The sequence below is a fragment of the Orycteropus afer genome, unplaced genomic scaffold (genome assembly GCF_000298275.1).
Source record: "Orycteropus afer afer isolate SDZICR_OR568_19922 unplaced genomic scaffold, OryAfe1.0 scaffold00182, whole genome shotgun sequence".
Lineage (NCBI taxonomy): Eukaryota > Metazoa > Chordata > Mammalia > Tubulidentata > Orycteropodidae > Orycteropus > Orycteropus afer.
In genome coordinates this window covers 5270245-5282620 of record NW_006921769.1, presented here as the reverse complement: position 1 = coordinate 5282620, position 12376 = coordinate 5270245, and the positions used below count along the sequence as shown (strand labels likewise).

The 12376-nt window shown below is 37.8% G+C and overlaps 1 pseudogene; it reads right to left on the bottom strand.

Moving 5' to 3' along the window:
• Positions 1 to 9743: 9743 nt before the first annotated feature.
• LOC103202498 lies at positions 9744 to 10759 on the bottom strand (annotated as a pseudogene).
• Between the last annotated feature and the right edge of the window lie 1617 nt (positions 10760 to 12376).

The following is a 12376-nucleotide window of genomic DNA, read 5'->3' as shown; positions in this document are numbered from 1 at the left end:
GAAAGAGGGGGAGGCCTTCAAGGAGATGGATTGATACAGTGGCTGCGATGATGGGCTCAAGTATAGCAGGGATTGTGGGGCTGGTGCGGGATTGGGCAGTGTTTCGTTCTGCTTTGCATGGGATCGCTATGAGTCGGAAACGACTCGATGGCACTTAACAACAACAACATGTTCCCCATTCCCTTCTATTGACACAGTCTTTATCTAGCCCTGAAACTATATAGTTTATTAGATTAACAGTCCTATTTTCCTTTATAGCAGGAGCTGTCAGTGGGACACTGTGACGGGGATGTGAAGCAAGGGGTATCACAGCTGATGTCAGATGGATCTTGGCTCAAAGCAAAGAATACCAGAAAGATGTTTACTTGTGTTTTATTACTATACAAGGGCATTCAATTATGTGGACCATAACAAATTGTGGATAACATTGAGGATAATGGGAATTCCAGAACACTTAGTTGTACTCATGAGGAACCTATACATAGATCACAAGGCTGTTGTTCAAACAGAAAAAGAGTATAGTGCATGGTTTAAAATCAGGAAGGGAGTGTGTCAAGGTCATATCATTTCCCCATACTTATTCAATCTGTATGGTGAGCAAATAATCCAAGAAGCTGGACTGTATGAAGAAGAATGTGGCATCAGAATTGGAGGATGCCTCATTAACAACCTGAGATATGCAGACAACAGAGCTTTGTTTGCTGAAAGTGAGGATGACTTGGAGCACTTAACCAATGAAGATTAAAGACTACAGTCTGCAATATGGATTATACCTCAATATAAATAAAAAAAAAATTCTCACAATTGGACCAATGAGCAGCAACACAGTGAATGGAGAAAAGATTGAGGTTGTCAAGGACTTCATATTGTTTGGTTCTACAATCAATGCCAATGGAAGCAGCAGTCAAGACATCAAAAGATGTATTGCATTGGGCAAATCTGTGGCAAAAGACCTCTCGCAAGTGATGAAGAGCTAAGATATCTCCTTGAATACTAAAATGAGTCTAACCCAAGCCATGGTAATTTCCATTGCCTAATATGCATATGAAAGCTGGACAACGAATAAGGAAAACTGAAGAAGAGTTGATGCTTTTGAGTTGTGGTGTTGGTGTAGAATGCTGAAAGTACCATGGACTGCTAAAAGAACTAACAGATCTTTCCTGAGGAAGTGCAACAAGAATGGTCCTTGGAAACGAGAATGGCCAGACTTTGTCATATTGTCAGAAGGGACCATTCTCTACAGAAGGATATCATGGGAGGGTCAGTGAAGAAGGAGAAGGCCCTCAACAAGATGGATTGACACAGCGGCCACAAAGATAGGCTCAGGTATAGCAAGGATTGTGAGGCTGGCACAGGACTGGGCAATGTTTCATTCTGTTGTGCTTAGGATCACTATGAGTAGGAGATGACTCAATGACACCTAACAACAACAACAACATGACCAATTGATGACCTGTTCCACAGTCAGCATCTGGCCTTGTTCTAGTTGATGTTATGGAGTTTCTCCATTGCTTCTTTTCACAGAGGTAGTCAATTTGATTTTCATACATTCTATCTGGTGAGGAACACATATATAGTTTCTGTTCATGTTGAAAAAAGGCATTTGTAATGAGTAAGTCTTTGGTCTTGCAAAATTCTATCATGTGATCCCTGGTGTCATTTCTTTGACCTAAGGCCATATTTTCCAACTATCGATACTTGTTCTTTGTTTCCAACTTTTGCGTTCCGATCACTAGTAATTATCAATACTTGTTGATTGCATGTTTGGTCGGTTTCAGACTGCAGAAGTTTGGAAAGTCCTCAATTTCTTCATCTTTTGCTTTGTTGGTTGGTACATCAATTTGAATAATAGTCATATTAACTGGTCTTCCTTGTAAGCATATATACACTATGCCATCATTGACAGCATTGAACTTCAGAATAGATCTAAAAATGTTCTTTTTTGGCAATGAATGTGATGCCATTTCTGTTCAATTTGTCGTTCCTGGCATAGTGTCTGATTCAAAATTGCCAATACCAGTTTGCTTCAGCTCACTAATACCTATGATATTGATCTTTATGTGTTCCATTTCATTTTTGACAGCTTTCAATTTTCATAGTTTCATACTATTTACATTCCATGTTTCAATAATGAATGAATGTTTACAGTTGTTTCTTCCCATTTTGAGTTGTGTCGCATCAGCAAATGCGACTCCATTTCACTCCTATTCATATGGTCTTCAGTGGCCAATTTATTTTCAGAGGTGGATGTCCCCATTCTTCTTCCCAGTCTACCTTAGTTTGGAAGCTCTGATGAAACTTGTCCACTATGGGTGACCCTGCTGGTATTTGAAATACCAGTGGATGGCTTCCAGCTTCACAGCAACACACAAGCTACCACAGTAATACATACTGATGGATAAGTGGTGGTTGACAATATTATTATCCCCATTTTACAGATGATGAGACTGAAGCACTGAGAAGTTAGTAACTTTTCAAAAGTTACTCTTCTAGTAAATGATGATCCTAGGAATTTGTATCTAAGCAACTTAACTCATGATTCTTAGTTATTAGCCTCTATTCTCTGCACCTATAGATGAATTTAATTTCTGTGTCATGGTGGCTTATTTCCAGGTGTTAGGAATTTAATCTGAGTCTTTTTGAGTTTTCTCTGTGTTCCCCTGAGTTTCCTAAGGGTCAGTGCTGTAGCCATCGTGTTGGATCTTGTCTGGTTGGTCATTGATATCTGCTGAGATGTCCTGCCTGTCTCTGGACATTTAGGTAGTCATGGCACAGTACAGTCATCCTTTGTTCCTGGCCATAAGGCCCCTTCACCTCTGGCTACCTATCAACCAACTCCAGTGTCCTTCTCAGGCAAATCAGGTCATTCAACTATTCTTGGACCACATTGGGCCATGGAACATTTGGTGGGCATTACTAAGACCTGTCATGACTCTGTGCTACTCTTGGGACTCAAGAAGCTTCCACTGTTCTTGCTTGCAGGAGAACAGTAAGGTGCTCTATGATGCTGTCTCAGGATACATGCTATGACAACCTAAGTGGCCACTTCTGTCTATTTAGTGAACTTAATACTCTCTAACCTCTCCCCCTTGGTGATGCAAATAGTTAAGCACTTGAGTACTAAATGAAGGGTTAGTGTTTCAAACCTAACCAGAGGACCATCAGATGGCAGGCCTGGAGATATTCTTCTGGAATATTACAGCCTTTAAACCCCTATGGAGCAGTTACACTCTGTGCACATGGGTCACCATGAGTCAGAATTGACTTGATAGCGAATAACAACAACAATAAGCCCTGCCCAGGAAGAAAAGGAGAAAAACTTCCCATTGAACTTGGATACCCTTCCTCTTAATCCTACTTGGTTTATCAGTTATTACTTTTCTTTCCACCCAGGTCATCCCAGGGAGTGATAGGGTACTCCTCTCTCAGGGACCCACACTGTAATCTCACTTATTCATTGCCTTCCACTGATCTTTTCCATTCTCTATCCGAGAAGGCGGGAAGTTTTGCTACTACCTGTTTTCCACCAAACCTATTGTCTAAGCGGATCAGCTCTTTCTCTTTCCAACAAGGCCGAGCTTTTGAGACTCACACCAAGAAAAAAAAATTCTTCTTCCCTTGTTTTCAATTGAAGTAATTAGAAGCCTGAGCTGTGTCCTAAATTCAGGGAAAGATCATAGGGCAATAGGAACATTAGGAACAAAAGAAACCATATAGGGGATGTTAACTACCAGGGAAATCACCTGGAATATAATGTCTCAAAAATAGTAGATGTTTATCTCTTGCTCATATAAAGTCCAAAATACACGTTTCTCATGGGCAGGTTGTTCTCTTTCATGTTATTATTTAGACCAAACTCCTTTCAGTTTGTGGATCTGCCCATTTGACCACGTGACTTTCTATTACCCATTCCCATCTGCAACAATCTGTGGAAGGGGAAAGAACAGGAAGATCCCATATGGAAAAGAAGCCAGGAAATGAATATCTCCCAAGGGTCTACCTGAATTCCTGGTATATCTTTACCTTCCCTCCTCAAAGGTCCTGAACTCCAGCTCTGTGAGACTGTTAAACCTCTGTTAAGGTTATATTTCTTAGCAGTTGCTTTCTTCTTTGCTTCTCAGACCTTAAATACAGAACAGCTTAGAATTCAGAGGAAAAAAAAAGTCTCAAATACAAAAGTAACACAGAATGATGAATTTATTTCCCTGCTGTTCTTATTTCTCCTAGAACTTGGCCTCTCCACTATTGAGTTCCTGTATATAATAGAGTACCTTACGTATAATTTTGGTCTCCAGCAATTTGACATTATTGAAAGCTTTAGGCTACTTCTTTCTGTTTTAGCCTCTATGCATCACAGTAGGAATTGATGCTCTTAATATAAAATGCTCTGGAGAAGGTCCAGCTCATTGTAATGTGTTTCCTTCTCTCAATTATCCTGGGCCATCATATCCTGGCTGTCTGGTTGCCCTCCAATATTTCAAATATACGCACTCCACACTTATCGACATTGCTATGTTCCAAACACCTGTTCATTATCTGAAAAATGTCTTCAAGCAAAATGGAGGATGACTGCATCAGATCACAAAATAGAGGGTGACTATGTCATTACATATCTGCCAAAATGAATGATTACATAAATGGTAAACTGTTGAGAATAATGGCCCAGCCAAGTTGACACATAACTTTAACCATCACAGCCAGCATTATTCTTGCCTCCCACCTCCAAGTTCATTACTGCCATACATACATCATTAATGTGCAAAATAGTCAGAAAGAGATTTTTTACTATAGTCTTCAATGCAAAAAGTTGGATAATGAGATAGTTGGTAAGTTAGGAGTACGTGTTCTGTGAATTCAACTGAGCTTTTATAATTATTCCCAGTGGTATGGATAGTTTGATATAATCAAAATTAGAAAATTCCTACCTGTATCCCACAAATTTTGTTATGTTTTGTTTTATAATTTTGTTATTATTTGGTTCATAATATTTTCTGATTTTCATTTTAATTCATTCTTGTCCCATGACTTTGTTATTGGACCATCTTTCAAGTATCCTCAGATTTTTTCAGTTTCAATCTTGACTCCTTATTCTGACTAAGCCAATACCAAGCCACCAAATCTATTGATATCACTGCCTTAGGTCAATGCCCAAACTCGTGTTTTTCCACTTCTTCCAGACTCAAGTGGTGTGGGAACTTTTTCAAAGGCTCAGTTGAAGTGACCCAATGAGGATACCCTGAAATTTCTGATAATCAACTTTCCATGGCATGTATTTTGACCTGTGGGAGCCAGGAAGCAGAAGGGAACTAGCATATAATTTATTTTTCAGTCTCTTAGTAGACTTTCATGTAACCATATCTGTTCTTTGAGGCTTGAGAAATAGAGACCATTTCAATAAGTTTCATCTTGTATGTGTTTTTCCATTCTTCATAGTCCTGTTTGCCTTTTCTCTCATTCTCATACCTTGGGATTGGTGCTTCCAATCAAACATTAGCAGTTAAGCCTTGCCTTAGACTCTGTTTTCTGAGGGTCTTAGCCAAGATATTTATTTACAAGTGACCTAGTTGACTTTTTCTAAACATATAAAGCTTTTCTAATTTTTTTATTGTTTATTTCTAGTTTGATTTTCTTATGGTCAGAGTACAAATTCTACATGATTTCAGTTTATACTTTTTGTAGATATCCTAGTTGTTCCCCTTAAGAAGAGTGGTCTATATAACCTAATCCACCATTACTAGAAGTAGATGTCTCACATATAGAATTGTTAGTAAACATAATAGGAAATTTTTCTTATATGATATATATAATATAACCCAAAGTCATTGAGTAGCTTTACATCTTAAGTAAACTAAATAGTTATGGATATTATATGTCTCTACCTCTGTGTTTCTATGTCAAGGGCAAAGTTACTGGTGTCTGGGACTAGTTCTCAGTGGTGACAAAGAGACTTAGACAAACTCATTTTCAGTCATATCATCTGCAAATAATATTTTATCTTTCTATTTTGAATTTATTTATTTATATCTAGTTATATCAACTAGAGCCTCTGAAACAGTTTTTACACAATGTGGTAATATTGGTCCATCTTGTGTTTATCTGGATCCTATAGAGAATGTTTTTAATATTTTACCCATAAGCATGTGTTGAATTCTGCTGATAACTATATTTTATCATCATGTTAATGAAGGACTTATTGAGAATGAAGAATTTAGAGAAGTAGGAACTAGGCAAAATCCAGAGACTTTCATAGTAATGCTCAATGTTAGTATTATTTGGTGACTTAGTTTATATTCTCTGGAGTAACATATGATGAACTCAGCCCAGCCCTATAAATGAGTTTTCCTGGAATCATGCATTCAATATTCATCCAGTTGTCTATTACCAAGAGGGTATTGGGTAGTACCAACAAAAACATGATATGCTTGTGTAATCAGAAAGCAACCATCAACATATCTGGTATAGTCATATTTAGGAAAGACTATCCTGAAGGATATGGAAGAATCTGTCTTCTCTCTCTTGTTTAAAGGTCCTCATACCCATTTCATGCTTAAAAGAAAATCTACATTTGAAAATGAACTGAAAGTTTTGGCATCATTCTTAACAAAATCATATTTTGCTTGTCTCAAGATAAATTGCAAAAATTTGCACTCATTACCTATAATCAAATTTGGCAACAATGCAATTCTATGGGACATGTAGAATGAGACTTTTCTCCAACTCTTTCACTTAATATTTTTCCATTTGTCCTCTATACTCTAAAAAATAGGGACTACTATATCTTTTTTAATGATCTTCCACAGCCAGTCTGAACTCTTGGGTATAGTGATAGCAAGAAACTATCAAAAGTATTGACTTTTACTATGCTACAAGCCAGAATCAGAAGAGGGCATAGAATGAAAGATATCATTGCTGATGTCAGATGGATCTTGGTTGAAAGCAAAGAATATAAGAAAGCTATTTGCTTTATTTACTATGTAAAGGCATTTGACTGTATGAATCATAAGAAATTATGGATACTATTGCAAAGAATGGAAATTCCAGAATTTATTATGCTCATGAGGAACATGTACATAGACCAAGGGGAAGTTGTTTGAACAGAACAAGGAGGGACTGCATGGCTTAAAATCAGGAAGGGTGTGTGTCAGGATTGTATCCTTTCATCTTACTTATTCAATCCATATGCTAAGTAAATAATCTGAGAAGCTGGACTACATGAAGAAGAATGCAGCATCAAGATTAGAGGAAGATTCATTAACAACTTGAGATATGCAGGCTTCATTTGCTTAATGAAAGTGAAGAAGATTTGAAGCACTTACTGATGAATGTCAAAGACTATAGCCTTCAGTATGGATTTCACTTCAACATAAAGAAAACAAAAAGTACTCATAACTGGACCAATAAACAACATCATGGTAAATGGTTGAAGTTGTGAAGGATTTCATTTTCCTTGTATCCACAATCAATGCCCATGGAAACAGCACTGAAGAAATCAGAAGACATATTGCACTGGGTAAATCTGCAAAAGACTCCTTTAAAGTGTTAAAGAACAAAGACTTTACTTTGAAGATTAAAGTGTGCCTGACCCAAGTTGTTTTCGGTAGCCTCATATGCAGGTGAAGGCTGAACAATGAATAAGGAAAATCGAAGAATTGATGCCTTTGAATTATGGTGTTGGTAAATAATATTGAAAATACCATGGACTTCCAGAAGAATGAACAAATTGGTCTTGGAAAAAGTACATCTGGAATTTCATTAGAAGTGAGAATGACCAGACTTCGTCTTACCTACTTTGATCATGTTGTCAGAAAGGGCCAGTCGCTGGAGAAGAATATCATGTTTGGTAAAGTAGAGGGTCAGCGACAAAGGGGAAGATCCTCAGCAGGATGGATTGACACAGTGGCTACATGATGGGCTCAAGTGTAGCAAAAGTTATGCGGATGGCACAGGATAAGCCAGTGTTTCGTTCTGTTGTACATAGGTAGGGTCACTAGGAGTTGAGCCAATCAACACAACAACAGCTAATCTCACTAATTTACTCATTGTTTTCTAATTTGACAAGCCCAGTCACACACAAATGGAAGTTAATCCTCAATCCTGTATGGCTATACACTTCCAAACAGACTTGAAGGCTCACTTAAAGCACTATCTTAAAAAAAAAAAAAAAATCTTAAATCTCTGCTTTAACTATTCAGGCTATAAGACTACATGTGGGTGAGAAGATAATGCTATAGTAATGACCACTACCAATCACCAGTCTTGCAATAACAATTACTCCTCTCCTCATAGGTGGTAGCATGTCTGAATCTTTTTGGCTCTCAGTAATATGATTTATCATGGGTTTTTCTTGCATTATTACTTACAAAATGTTTTTATCCTCTGCTTACCTTGACATAGGTACTTCTAGAAAATTTATGCTCAATATTTACTTGAAAAGAATGCAAAGTCTCACTGAAAACCATTGAGGAAAAATATTTCTATCATTTTAACTAGTGGCTCCACAGGTAGAAGACAAACAAAAAATGGTTCATATACTACTACTCTACTATTAAAACAAAACAAAAAAAAAAAACTCACTGTCATTGAGTCGGATCTGACTCATAGCGACCCCTCCTTGGGTTTCCGAGGCAGGATCTCTATGGAAGTAGATTTTCCAGTCTTCCTTCCGAGGAGATTGCCCAATCCTCCTTCCAAGGAGTGGCTCGGGGGTTTGAACCCCCAGCCTTCTGTTTAGCAGTCAAATGTCTTAGGCACTACCTCTCCAGAGAATTTAGCTTTATTACATAAAATACTCTAGATATGCATGCCAAAAAGACTTTTAATCAACAAGTGTAAACATTTGAGAGAACGTGTAAATTATTTCAAACATTGTTATATTCCTTTTCACAGAAGTTCTTAAAAGTTTTAGCATAGAATTTATGATCCCTCATTCAGAGGATGTGAACTACACACTATTTTCAGGTGAGAAAATTTGGAGCAGAAATGACCATCACTAGTGGTAATTGTAACAGCTTATGGGTTGCTATGAGCCAGGTCTGACTTGACCACACGTAACAACAACATGATACATGATATCATGATACATCATGATACTTCTCTGATTTTCAAAATTTCCATTTGCTAATGAAATTGTGCCAGTCTTTATGTGGTAATTCTTTTTACTTACAAAATTTCTGGACAATATCTATAGTGACTGAGTTACCAGTCCCCCAATAACAAAAGTGAACATCCCAAGATTCTGTCATAAGCAGGAAAGGTTCAAAGCTCTAGGAAGATACAGAGAGTAGAGGAAAGGAAAAATAATCACAAAAGGAACAGCAAATGAATAGAATCTTGAGGAGGGCCATCACATCTGGACTGTGTCATAAAAAAACAAGGAATAAGAAGGCCATTGAAGAGAAATGAGAGTTGGGAATGAAAGAGAATGAAAGAGAAAATGCTTAGAGATTTCACATCCAAAAATGAGATTCAGAGACCAGTGATTGGACAGAGCAAGTGCATGAGCAAGGAAGTGTATAATGAATGGAGCCAGGCAACATATTAAAAACACTTTATTTATTATTTAGGGCAGTAAATATCTTCACGACGGCTTAATGGAGATACCTTCTCAGGACTGTTTTCCTGAATAATTTAAAAAATAACATCGTTTCCCAATTTTGAAAGGCTCTGTTCACTTTTTATATCATTTTATCATAAGGTCATAATTTTTAAAATATTCTTAAATATTTCAATGTATCCCAATTCACTTATTCTGGAAATAAACTAATGGTTGATGATGAACTATTCGTTAATACTTTCTGACTTAAAATAAGTTTTATAGCTTTCCCAAACCAAGGATTAAAAAAAGCATAAGTCAAAGGATTCAAGGCTGAATTATAATAAGCACCCAGCAGCAAATCTCATAAATATACACAGGGATTCTGAAGCCCATAAAAGCATCAATTAATGTATCGATTGTATATGGTAACCATGAAATCATAAATACTAATACTGTGACCCCCAGGGTTTTAGCAGCTTTTCTCGCTCTCGGCTACTCTGGCTTTATAACTCTCTGATGATGATTCAGCTTTACTAGTAGTAGTTTCAATATTTATAGCTTGTTGGTTGGCTATAGGAAAAATCTTACAGTAAAGAATTATCATAACAAAATTAGGTATGAAGAATAGCAGAACATCTATCAAAACCCAGTCTTGGTTCACAATTTGACAACCATCTATGCAGTTGAGGGCACTTACAGCCCCTCGTCATTCCCACCTGTGAAGAACACAGCACCACTGTACACTATCGGCAGGATCCAGGAGAGACTGATGTGTATTCCTGACACGGACACTGTGAACTTGGTAGGATAGACCAGAGGGTCAGTAACAGCAACATACCTGTCGATGGAGATGAAGCACAAGTGGAGGAGAGAAGAGTAGCAAAAGGCCACATCACAGCAGCTGTGAAGGATACAAAACTGGGCTCTGAAGTACCAGCAGCTCTCCACAGACCTGACCATGCTGAAGATCATCACAGTTACACCCACCAAGAAGTCAGCACAGGCCAAAGAAGTGATCAAAAAGTTGGCTGGGGAGTGCAGCTGCTTGAAATACAGGACTGAAATCATCACCAGGAGGTCTCCAAATACAGCCAGCATGGATGCAGAGCCAAAGACTGTGTATAGAACAACCCGCGATCCAGGAGAATAGGGAGGTTTAATACAAGATCCACTCACGTTCTCATAGCAAAGCTGTACCACAGGTTGGGATAAATTGATGGTCATGGTTCTGCTGTTTGATAATTGTTGTGGCCCTGCTTTTCCTAGTAGTAGGGAACAATAAGGAGGTCTGGTAGCATAGTGCCTTAGGCACTTGCTTCCTAACTAGAAGGCTGGCAGTTCAAACTCCCCAGCCACTCCTTGGAGGAAAGGTTGGGCAATCTACTTCCGTAGTAATACCACCTCAGAAACCCAAGGAGGGGGTCGCTATGAGTCAGGGCCGACTCAATGGCATGTAACAACAACAACAAGGGAACAATAATTATAATTTTAACAATAATTGAATTCTGAAAATTAAAAAATCAAATTGCATATCTAAGCAACTACTTTTATTATATCATATACTTTTTCCATTTTTGTTGTCAAAACAAATTCACAACTTAGAAAATTGTTCCTTCTAACTTTAATTCATATGTTATTTCTGTAACTAAGTCTAACCCTAATCAATACTTACAAGAAAATCTACAAAGAACTTTCATCAGCCAAGAAATTACAATATCTAAACAATTGAAAGAGATGAATTTAAATGCCTGGTTCTTTACACCTGTGGAGGTTTTCCTTGGAAGGGATAACCACATATAATTACACATATGAGAGATCACCTTTTAATAGACATCTACCTCCAAGTTGTCTGGAAAATTAGCACCTGGAATGCTTAGAAAGCCAGTCAATAGGCTACATATAAATTCATCACAAGGTGTGAACCATGGAATTTTGATAATTATAATTAACAAGTTCTCACGTAAACAACATGCTTCTCTGTGTTCTGCAAGTTCTTAGATATACAAAATTCTCAAAATCAAGAGATTTCTTTAAGTTCAACTCTCTGCAATAGCTTAGCCCCCTATTTGACAGCAATTTTACCTATTCCCTATTTGGAGGGCTGGCTATGTGATTTGGGAGGTACAGTATAAAATTAAAATGTGGGGCCTTTGTACAAAATTAGCAAAAAAAGTACCTCTAAAGGTACTAAAATATAAAGCTTTATCCTTTCTTCTGTGATCTTTCTTTTACTTGCTGTTATAGTCCTCTAGTGCTGCTATAACAGACCTATCATAAATGTATGGCTTTAGCAAACAGGAATTTATTCTCTTACAGTTTAGGAGGCTGAAAGTCCAAGTTCAAAGTGCCAGCTCTAGGGACTGGTGAAGGCCCCTAACATTGGGCTTCAACTCTGCCTCTAAGAGGTGGAGGCATCTCTTAACTCAGCTGGCTGCTGAGGCTGACAAACCCAAGGTTGACAAATAGAATAGCATTGTCCCAAAATATTAAACATGGCAGGCCACTAGTTCTAGTTGAGAAACAGTGTCAAGATCAGCAAACAACATGGCAGGCCACTGAGATAAAGACTGGCCAAATGCAGGATCCAGATGTGCCGAAAGCTAGAGACCATTCTCAAAGCTTCTTCTTATGTACTAAAAACAACAGCCTACATCCCTAAGGCAATTATTTAGCTGCTCACGGTAAATTCCACTATGGAACTGATTACCAGTCTCATCATGGGAAAACACTACATCCAGCTGCCCAGCCACTCAAAACCAGGCCCAGCCAATTTGAAACATAAGCTCATCCACTTTCCATGGCTCCAGAAAGTCTAGAGTCCTTGAGAATATGAAATTGTGT